Raw genomic sequence first — 11,340 nt, 5'->3', positions numbered from 1 at the left:
AGTATCCTCTATTTGCAGCTGAATCTGTAGCTCCTCTTATTCTGTAGGTATGAAGCTGTTGGCAAAGACTGTGTGCAGAGGTGGTGAAAGGATCTGCCAGGGCAAACAAATTGGGCAGAAGATAGGTTTTACAGGGGAATTCTTAAGAACCCAGGTAGGCTACATTCTTAACTCAATTAGATTAACCCTCAGGGGAGGGGGTAAGGTTACACAGTGATAAAGGGGGATGAGTTTCAAGAGCCTGCAATCCAGTACATCTTGTGTGTATTTTATAATCTCATAAGAAAAGAGTTGGCAGTTGGAAGGTAGCCAGAAGAGGGAATTATTCTTTTTTTCTTTAGCTTCCTAGCTTTACCAGTTTTCCTAGAATTTTAATTAAATTCTGACATCCCAGCTATACATTTCAGACAGCTTCTGTTAAGAATATTAATCTATATGTTTAGCTCAGTGTAATCAAGCCTATGTCTTTTTTCAAAATGTCTGTTTATTTCCATATAGATATGATCAATAATTACAGAAAAATAATTTTGAATGTCACTGGCTCCACTGAATAATAGAAAAGTTATCTAATTATTGTAATTACTTCCATAGTTTCCCCACCTGTTTACCTTTCTTGGTATTTTTATTCTTGAACTTTCAAGAATACATATACAAAAGTCCACTAGTTATTTCTGTATTAAATATTGATGTTATTTTTTTTTTGGTGCAGTTAACTGTTCAGTACTTGTGACTTTTGCATTGAACTTTTATTTCTTGTCATAGTTTTTGGATATTTTAAAGTAGAATATCATTTAAAAAAACAATCATCTATATATGCTTAAACATTTTAAGAAGATTGATAAATAAAGCCAAACAGATCACATTTTGCCCTCACTACCCCCTTCCGAAAGCTGTATACTTTACACTTTAAATTCTGAAATATACAGCAGGTTAAAATAATGGAAAATTACACTTAAAATATAGATGTGTTTTTCTAGGTGTGATTTATTGCAACTTTAGGTAAAGGCCAAATGCTATTTTAAAGAATTCCCTGCATGAAGGGATTTCTAATGTGTTTATTTGAAGTATTATTCAACTGTGCTCAACATGAGAAGAAAAATATAAATCAAGCTATATCCAAATATATGACACAGCAGCAACAAATGCAATTCTAGAAAAGTGACAATTGACAAATTTTCATACAGTTCCAGGAGATATCTGTGAGCAGGCAAGTTGTGGACAGAATTTTAAAACGCAGCGATATTTCTGTGCATTCGTATTTCCAAATATTGCACATTTCCTGGTATACTTTTACTTGATTCTCCTCTCTCAATTTACAAACTCACTCAAATGAGGCTTTATGCTATGTATTTTAAACTACATATTGTAGTCTAAAAAAGTGCAAGGAATTTGCACTCCCTCATTCTTTCAAGCTTGCATATCCACAGTGCATTGTGTATTAAATGATACTAAATTTCGTCAGGGAAAGACCTGTGAATCATGGCCTTCCTCAATCTAAGCTTATTCCTGAATCTGTATGATGGCATGGGATTGTTCAAAAGCTGCCATAACCTGTGTCTCTCTGATTTAAGTGGAAAATTTCCAAAATCTTTGTTGATTTTGGATAATTTTATTTAAACACTTTCTGAAGTGTCTATTAAATAATTTATCAATATATATCCCAAACTGACACCAAAGTATTACACCAGAAAGTGAAAGATTCCATATTCATGTGATTGTTGCTCAAATTATTTTTGGAATGTGTGTGTGTGTGTGTGTGTGTGTGTGTGTATGGTGATAATTAGTTTTTGAGTAGATTCAGTAGTGAAATGTTTATTACAAGGACGGAATTTTTTTTTTGCTTTTTTTCTTTATTTAAAGAGAATTTCTCGGGGGGATAGTAGGGGATAGGAAAGGTAGCAGGATACAACAGTCACTAATATGGCAGTATGTAAAAATGTGGATGTGTAACCAACGTGATTCTGCAATCTGCATTTGGGGTAAAATTGGGAGTTCATAACCCACTTCAATCTAATGTATGAAATATGATATGTCAAGAGCTTTGTAATGTTGTGAACAACCAATAAAAAAAATAAAGAGAATTTCTCTTCTGATTATAAAATAAGAAGTTTATTGGAATATGGGAGAGTAAGACCTTTCATATTGTGTGCATTTTCACTTAATATGTCTTTAATAATACCACAAAAAATTCTTTAAAGTTCTTATCTTTAAAAGACATGAAGAAAGGCATAATGATGTACATCTGCAGTCCCAGCAATTTGAGAGGCTGAAGCAGGAGGATCCCAAATTCAAGGCCAGACTCAGCAATTTAGTGAGACCCTAAGCAACTTTGCAGCACCATGTCTTGAAATAAAAAATAAAAAAAGAGCTGAGAACAATCAGTGAGGTGAAGAGAGAACCTACATTTTGGGAGCAAATTTTTGCCACACGCACATCAGATAAAGCACTAATCTCCAGATTATAAAGAACTCAAAATATTAACACCAAAAAAACCAAACAACCCAATCAGTAAATGGGCTAAGGAACTCAACAGACACTTCTCAGAAGAACAAATACATTTGAGCAACAAATATATATATATATATAAGTTCAACATCTCTAGTAATTAGACAAAAGCACATCAAAACTACTCTAAGATTTTCTCTCACACCAGTCAGAATGGCAGTTATCAAGAATACAAACAACAATACGTGTTGCCAAGGATGTGGGGGAAAAGGCACACTCATACATTGATGGTGGGACTGCAAATTGGGGCAAACATATGGAAAGCAGTATGGAGATTCCTTAGAAAACTTGGAATGGAACCACCATTTTACCCAGCTATCCCTCTCCTCGGTCTATACCCAAAGGACTCAAGAGCAGCATAGTATAGTAACACAGCCATATCAATGTTTATAGCAGCTCAATTCATAATAGCTGAACTATGGAAGTAACCTGGATGCCCTTCCGTAGATGAATAGATAAAGAAACTGTGGTATACATGCACTATGGAATATTATTTAGCATTAAAAGAAAATAAAATTATGGCATTTGCTGGTAAATGAATGGAGTTGGAGAATATCATACTAAGCAAAGTAAGCCAAATCCCCAAAAACCAAAGGCCAAATGTTCTTTCTGATAAGTGGACGCTGATCCGTAATGGGGGGGGGGGCATGGGAAAAATGGAGGAACTATGATTGGGAAGATAGGAGGGAGGAGGGGGAGGTATGGGGGCAGGAAAAATGGTGGAATGAGATGGACATCATTACCCTAGGTGCATGTGTGACTGCATATATGGTGTGATGCTGCATTGTGTACAACCAGAGAAATGAAAAGTTGTGCTGCAATTGTGTACAATGAATAAAAATGCATTCTGCTGTCATATATACCTAATTAGAATAAACAAATAAGGTCTGGGGATGTGGCTCAAGCGGTAGCGCGCTCACCTGGCATGCGTGGGGCGCTGGGTTTGAACCTCAACACCACATAAAAATAAAATAAAGATATTATTTTCACCTAAAACTAAAAAATAAATATTTAAAAATATATTAAAAAGAATAAATAAATAAAAATAAAAATAAATTGGAGCATTGAAAGACAAACAAACAAACGAAAAGGGCTAGGGATAAAACTCAGTGGTAAAGTGCCCCTGATTTCAATTCCCAGTTAAAAAAAATAAAGTACTAATTTTAAATGGCCACGGACTATTCTGCTGTGCAGACTTGCCCAACATTTAGTCAGTTTATAGTTGTCTGATAAACATTCTAATTTGATAATCTTTGACTACATCTCTGAATCTTTCTTATATGGAATTTCAAATGTGAGATTATTGGTTGAAAAATCCATGAAAACATAGGAAAGCTCTAGATATTCCTTTAGTGTTAAAGACTGTGTTCTATTTGAATCAAATAAGCTGCCTGCATTCCACATGTTGGAGCAGGAATTGGATGAACAAAATTTGTTTCCCCTTCCACTTAAAGATTAGGTGATGTTATTGATATTAATCATTCAATTTATTAAACAATCATGCTTATACTCACTTGTCATGGAGCATGTTTTGGATAAGTCTTGAGGAACCTGGAAAGGATTCTCTACAATCTATATAGAATTGCAACCCGAGTGGTATCAATTCAGGCAGGACAGACCATAATCTGAGCATTATGAACATCTAGAGAAAAGCATTTATATCCCATTGCTGGGAATGTAAATTGGTACAAACATATGGAAAATAACATGCATATTTATAAATAACTAAAAATAAACTACCATTTAACCAAGCAATCCCTCTTCTGCACATATCCTCGCAGGAAATAAAATCACCACCCTGTAAAGTTATCTGCACTCTCATATTCATGGCACTAATATTTACAAGTTAAGATAGAGAAACCACTTACAAGTGGATGAATGGATACAGAAACTATGGTACATAGTTACTCTAGAGTATTATTCAGACCTAAAGAGAATGAGGTCTTGCCATTTGCTACCACCTTGAGTCTGGAGGACATTATTATGCTAAGTGAAATAAGACAGGCACAGAGAAAAAAAAAATACCACACGATCTAACTCATATTGGCAATCTAAAAAAATCAAATATATAGAGAACAAAATTGTGATCATCAGGGACAGAGGAGAAAGGAGAAAAATGTGGAAATATAGGTAGGAGAATACAAAATTGCAGATATGTAGAGTCTAGAGATCTAATATGCAATATGAGGGTTTAAGATGGTATTCAGTATCATGGATTTCAGATACTCTTGAATGTGTAACGATGTTAAAAGATGGCTATGTTAATTTGTTTCACTGGTAGATTTACTATCTCTATGTATTTCATAACAATATTATGTATACCTTAAACCTGTACAATAAAATTTATTTAAATAGAAAAGAAAAAAAATTAAAGCAGAGACAATAAGAATGGGCATATAGGCAACTGTAATTCTTTTGTTTATCTATTCATGTGACAACTAGTTATTGAAAATTGTCAAAGGCACTGTGCGAAGCAAGGGAGGAAGGTCAACACTGGACACTAGGACCACTGCACAGTGACTGAAGAACCAGAGTTTTAAGTTTGTCAAAACTTTAGCAAGAAGAATGATCAAGGTTATCTACTGTTGTCAGGGGCAGGCTGAAACCTCAGGCAGGACTAACCTACATTGCTGAGGTGAGAGTATCAAGAAGCAGGGACTGTCACTTTATATAGATATTTAATTGATGATGAACCTTTTTAATTTATTTATATGTGGTGTTGAGAATCGAACCTAGTGCCTCACATATGCCAGGCAAGCAGTTCTACCACTGAGCCACAGGCCCAGCCCCAACTGTCACTTCTTTTAAATTGCTTTGAAAGATGGTGGTTTAGGATGGTCAAGGCAATCAAATTAAGTAAGGAAATGATTTTTTTTTTTCTGAAAGGACTATTTTTTCAAAGAGTCTTGGTTCGGGGAGGCCAAAAGACAAAGTGGTTTCTGTTTAAAGCTCATGGATGAAGTCCTAACCAATTAAGAAGAAAAAACGTAAAAAAAGAAAAAAGATGTGAACATTCTAAGGAGTAAGGATAGTCTTCCACATATATGACTGTCAAAAAAGGGGAAGTACTGAGGACCAAATAAGAACAAATTATATTCCATGATTTTACAATTTTGTCAAAATGAATCCTAATGTTATGTATAACTTAAAGGACTCAATAAAAAGAAAGAAAAGAAAATAACCTGTCTCATCATGGGAAAAAGATATGACACCTAGTCTGCTAAATATTTACATATTTCCTTATGATGGGTATAGGTGCTCAAAATTCCTCCATTATTCCCCCTCAGTGTAGTTGGAAGCATATGGGACTCTTAATCTTGATTGAGATCTTTATTATTTTCATCACTGGGAGAAGGGTAGGGGGTACACACTTAAAAGAAGTGAACATCTAAGGCAGGAAGGGTGAATGTTAATGGATATGAACACAGCAAAATAGGAAGAATGTAAAATGCTCCCAAACTAGCTTCTATTATTTTTTAAAACTCTGCTTGCTCTGTGTGTGTGTGTGTGTGTGTGTGTGTGTGTGTGTGAGAGAGAGAGAGAGAGAGAGAGAGAGAGAGAAAGAGAAAGAATTCTTGAGTGGACTCTATGCATTCTATGCACCTTGAAATGGTCACTATATTTTTGTATTATGCCAATGGAGTTATCACTCATAGATTCCAAATTTGCTGATTAACCTGCTGAAAACTTATTTTGCTGCATATAGAGCCCAATGGGATAATTAATTTCCACAGTGTTTATATGGTAAAGCTCAATTTAGTGAATAAATTAATAAAATGAATAAATTATAAATGAATTGAAACATAATAAATTAATAAAACCTCAACATAATATGCCTTTTAATATGTTCAGGAAGGAGTGTTTCAGCTGTTAAATGGATTGCAGTTAAATGAATTAAAAACAAAATAAATTTTAAAATGCTCCATTATTCATTAAAGTACTTTAGTGCCTCATTAATTTATTTTAGATCACTCAGGCCCATAAGTGCCTATTGTCAAAAGCTGATAAAGTGTGAGGAATTGCTTTTCATACCCTAGAGTAAACTCAATACAGTAACACTTCTTAAGGTGTTAAGGTCAAGTCCGTTGGGCATAAAGTAAGTGTCCTTACAGTTTGAAAACTTTTAAAAAGAAATATTAAGTTAAATTATTTTCATGTTTAGATATAATCACACTTTACAAATTACTATTGAAAAAAATTTAAACACAAAATGGAAGATACTTATGGACTTTAAAGAACCCTATTTTATTCTTACCCAAAGCAGTATTAAGGGCCCCTGGGTTCAATTGCTGGTATCACTCACTCACTCAATCAATCAATAAAGATATAAAGACTTGGTTGCAACTACTTCTCTTTTTTGTGGGGGGCAATGTTGTTCTTTGTTGTCTTTGTGAGTTGAAGTTATGTGTCCTTGGAATTATGGAAAAATTTAAAATAAGTCCTCTAATGATTTTGCATATAAACTTTAAGTTTGTAAATTGTGTTATGGTACGAACACAGATATATTCTGCGGGACCTTGGGTAAGTCTCAGTATTTCTGTATCTGCTTTATAATACAAGGTGAATATTGTCTGATGGCAGACTAAATGGCAATGATGCTGCCTTCTAGACACGATGATCTCTAGTTCTCTATAAAAAATGCAGAATTAGAAAAATCTTATAGTATGAAATTTTAACACCCAGGGCAACAAGATGGTAATGAAAAAGGTAAAACAAATCAAAAGGTTTATTATTAGAATGGCTCTGGATGAATGGATTGGAGACGGTTAAAGATGATGACTCTCTTTTGTTACCTATAATTAGAATCTTTTGCTTTAACTGTGGGAAGATGACCCCATCCTAAACAGTCTCTAGAACAAGGCATTTTTACTGAAGTCCAGATATGACTTATCAAGAGCTGGAAATCCAAAGAGTGGGAAAACCTTTACAATCTGGGGTTCTTTGTAACCTAAGAAGATGCAGTAGAAATTCTGATTCTCTCATTTAGTTACTCCCTGAACCAAACCCATCACAATCTTGGGCTTTTGTTAGATCCATCAGGAAAGGTGCTCTATCATCCTTAGGATAAAACTCTTGGAGCCAAGTAATCTCTAACTAATGAGTAGTTATTTTTTCTTGCCAGTTGATAATAGCTTGCCAAAATAAAGTCAAACTAGAGGGGAAATGGTGGAGAGATGGTGAGAACTTTGCATATATGTTAGTCCCTTAGGTGTAGCTCTTGAGCCTGTGGACTTTGCAGTTATGGGAGCAAATACATTCCCTCTTCAGCATAAGTTGGATTGAATTGTTTTATGTCATTTGCTCCCCTCAAAACTTTTGCTTTTTATCACTGAGTATTGAACCCAGGGCATCATGCATGCTAGGCACACACTTTACCACTGAACTATATACTCCCAGTCCCAAAGAACTGTGTTTTAAAAAGAGAGCAGTGTGAAATATTAACCATTTATCTATCAATGCTGATTACTAATGATACCAACTATTGCAATATGTGTAATTTAATATTAGTTAAGGTAGGAACATACTACTATATTCAACATAGGGAAACATTTTTATATTTTTAGATATATTCCTATTTCAGAAATATTAAATGCAAACAGCATACCTCAGAATGAGGAAATCTGAAAATTTAAGCACTCTGTTTTTCTTAATTAGAGTAGTGGAAATTATTCTTTCAATTAAATGAGAATTTTTGCAGTAAGATTGGGATATGGGGAGAGAAAGCAGACTGGAAATCTTACAACAGGGATTTATTTTGGGGGGGCGTGAAATGCAATCTCATGGAAGGAGACTGAAGACTTAGGAAAATTAGAAAAGAGCACATAATGTTGGGTAATAGTACATTGCCGCAGTCTGGCCGGGCACAAAATCACGAGCCACTCAAGCAGGAACAAACTTTATTTCCAAAACTCCCTCGAAAATGCCTCGCACGCGGCCTTCTCCCAGGACACACTACACCAACAGGAAATCCCTCCTCCGGAGTTCCCTCCTACCGCACTTCCCCAACCAATGGGAACTTTCCGGGAGTCCTGCAGAGCTCCAAAGTAGCAGGCCTAGGCAGACAGCAGGGGTCTAATCTCCAATTGAATGCACATTTTAACATAATCATTATCATCTCAATGGCTTGCTGGGGTCACCTTTCAACCAAAAATGCCATGCGTCATTCCTACTTGGCTCTCAGCAGTACATAGGTGCAGGAGCAATTTAGGAGTCAGATGAAGGCAATGCCCTCTGTGCGTTGTGCTGGATAGGTGACATAATGGTCCACATAGCATTGGTGGTTGCTGCCTTCACTGGGGTCACAGTCTAGTGGGGCAGGGAAGGGGATCATGTCTATTCCTTATAGTTACCTGCATCTCCTTCTTTTGATTCTGGCTTCCAGAAGTACCTTCACATTTTCTTTTTGCTATTTTCTCCTTACCCCCAGGGAGCCCGATTGACAAGTCCAGTTGATTCCACGCTGGCTTTCTCTAGAGAACTCTCACAACTAATTTCCTCCAAAGTCTACTTTTTTTCTTTTCATTTCTTTTTGTCTTAGTCTTTTGGAGGTATCTATGAGTCAGGAAAAAGACTTCTTTTCCTGTTTTCTCATAAAATCTGTATGTGAAGGGTGGACTTTGTTTCACTTATTGGTATCCTGCTGACAAAATGAAGATGAAAAGTTGCACATTCTAACTTTATTTAATGAATGCATTACACTTAAAATTTGTAAGATATTTATAAACAATTTTTCTGATTCTAAGACATCTAAAATGACATTACCTAGTCTTATCTATCATAAGCCTATTACTGCCTCTTAAATTTCTATGTGATAAACCCTTGTTAGAATTTAGAGTAAGTCACTGGTGCAGTGGTGCATGCCTGTAATCCCAGTGGCTCCGGAGGCTGAGGCAGGAGGATCATGAGTTCAAAGCCAGCCTCAGCAAAAGCAAGGTGCTAAGCAACTCAGTGAGACTCTGTCTCTAAATAAAATATAAAATAGGACTGGGGATATTGTTCAGTGGTCAAGTGCCCCTGAATTTAATCCCTGGTACTCTCCCCTGCAAAAAAAAAAAAAAAAAAAAAAAAAAAAAAAAAAAATTAGAGTAAGTCAAGTTTCCTTATAACCTTACATAATAGTTTGGTTTTTAATTTTTTTTTTTTAGTTGTAGATGGACACAATATCTTCCTCCCTCCTTCCCTCTCTCCCTCCTTCCCTCCCTCTCCCCTTTCTTTCCTTCCTTCCTTCCTTCCTTCCTTCCTTCCTTCCTTCCTTCTTTCTTTCTTTCTTTCTTTCTTTCTATGTGGTGCTGAGGATCCACCCCAGGGTCTCACACCTGCGAGGCAAGTGCTCTACCACTGAGCTACAGCCCCAGCCTGTTTGGCTTGTTTTATTAGAGAGAACTAATTTGAATCCCATTTGTGTGTTTCCTTCCTTTCTTTTTCTTGTTTTGGATTTAAGAGTTCAGAACAAAGTTTTGTAAAACATTGCAGTACCTTGTTTTTCACTGGCTTTCTTTTTCTAGGTTTAACCTTCTTTCCCTCTCCCACCTTACTTTATTCTTATTTTCTATTCTTTTTCAGAAATTGAAAAGATTGTGTCATTTTTATGTTTTTAAAATCGATTTTTTAAAAAAATTAACTGACTGTGGAATGCATTACATTTCTTATTACACATATACAGCACAATTTTCCATACCTCTGGTTGTATATAAAGTATGTTGACACCAGTTCGTGTCTTCATATGTGTACTTTGGATAATGATGTCTATCACATTCCACCATCACTGCTAAACCCCTACCCCCTTCCTTTTTCTCCCACCCCTCTGCCCTATCTGAGTTCAGCTATTCCTCCCAAGCTCCTGCTCCCTAACCGGATATGAATCAGCCTCCTTATATCAGAGAAAACATGCGGCATTTGTTTTTTTGGGATTGGCTAATTAGCATTATCTTCTCCAAGGCCATCCATTTACTTGCAAATGCCATGATTTTATTCTCTTTTATTGCTGAGTAAAATTCCATTGTGTATATATGCCACATTTTTTAAAATCCATTCATTCACTGAAGGGCATCTAGGTTGGCTCCACAGTTTAACTATTGTGAATTGTGCTGCTATAAACATTGATGTGGCTGTGTCCCTGTAGTATGCTGATTTTAAGTCCTTTGGGTATAGACCAAGGAGAGGGATAGCTGGGTCAAATGGTGGTTCCATTCCCAGATTTCGGAGGAATCTCCATACTGCTTTCCATAATGGCTGCACCAATTTGCAGTCCCACCATTAGTGGTGTATGATTGTACCTTTTCCCCAACATCCTTGCCAATACTTATTGTTGTTTGTCTTCATAATAGCTGCCATCCTGACTGGCTTGAGATGAAATCTTAGAGTGGTTTTGATTTGCATTTCTCTAATTATTAATTATATATTAATTATTAATTATATATTATTAATTATTAATTAAGTACGAAGAGGAAAGTTCATTGCATGGAGTTCATTCCTTAAAAGAAGAAAAAGTCAACAAATAAATGACCTCACATTACATCTCAAAGCCCTAGAAAAATTAGAACAAATAAGCAGCAAAAGCAGTAGAAGGCAAGAAATAATTAAAATTAGAGCTGAAATCAATGAAATCGAAACAAAAGAAACAATTGAAAAATTGAAAAAACAAAAAATTGGTTCTTTGAAAAAATAAAATTGACAGACCCTTAGCTATGCTAACGAAGAGAAGGAGAGAGAAAACTCAAATTACTAGCAAACATGATGAAAAAAGTAATATCATAATAGACACTACAGAACTACAAAGGATAATTAGAAATTATTTTGAAAAGTTATACTCCAATAAAAAAAGATTGTGTCTTA

This window comes from Spermophilus citellus (assembly GCF_964194105.1).
Source record: "Spermophilus citellus genome assembly, chromosome: 3".
NCBI classification, from domain to species: Eukaryota; Metazoa; Chordata; class Mammalia; order Rodentia; family Sciuridae; genus Spermophilus; species Spermophilus citellus.
The sequence above is the reverse complement of the archived record's forward strand: the minus strand, read 5'-3'. Positions refer to the sequence as shown.